Here is a 609-nt window from a genome sequence, read left to right as displayed (position 1 = left end):
ATCTTTCCAGGACCCCGAGCCTGATGTAAATTTCCGAGTTCTGGCAGTACCCGACCTGCGTTCTCGTTTAACCTTTTTTATCTTATCGAGTTTTGGCAGCACCCGACCTGCGTTCTCGCTTTACCTTTTTATCTTATCGAGTTCCAACAGCACCCGACCTGCATTCTCGCCTTACCTTTTTATCTTATCGAGTTCTGGTAATACCCGACATGTGTTCTCGTATAACCCAACAAATTATAAACAAATAGTGCTGAAAATAACAAAGTTGGGCATATCAAAGTAAAACACGTTTCAACAACATTTTTTTGGTTGGTAGGCTGAATGAGGTTTGGTTAATAAAATCTCTAAAAGTTAATCAGGACTTTATTGCTTTTGGAAATCTTTAGAGAAAACAAATTTAATTTTTTCTACAATAAAAAAAAGGTGATATTAATTATTTATTTTTAGTGAAATGAATAATAAATCTTATGGTAATTACACTAACGACCCATGAATTTTAGTGAAATTACCTAAACTACCACTCCAATTTTTACACCTACAAAACCCATAATTTTATACATACATTATACTGATTACCCCTAAATAATTTTGATACTTAAAAATAAAAAA

This window comes from Lupinus angustifolius, chromosome LG04 (genome assembly GCF_001865875.1).
Source record: "Lupinus angustifolius cultivar Tanjil chromosome LG04, LupAngTanjil_v1.0, whole genome shotgun sequence".
Lineage (NCBI taxonomy): Eukaryota > Viridiplantae > Streptophyta > Magnoliopsida > Fabales > Fabaceae > Lupinus > Lupinus angustifolius.
The sequence above is the reverse complement of the archived record's forward strand: the minus strand, read 5'-3'. Positions refer to the sequence as shown.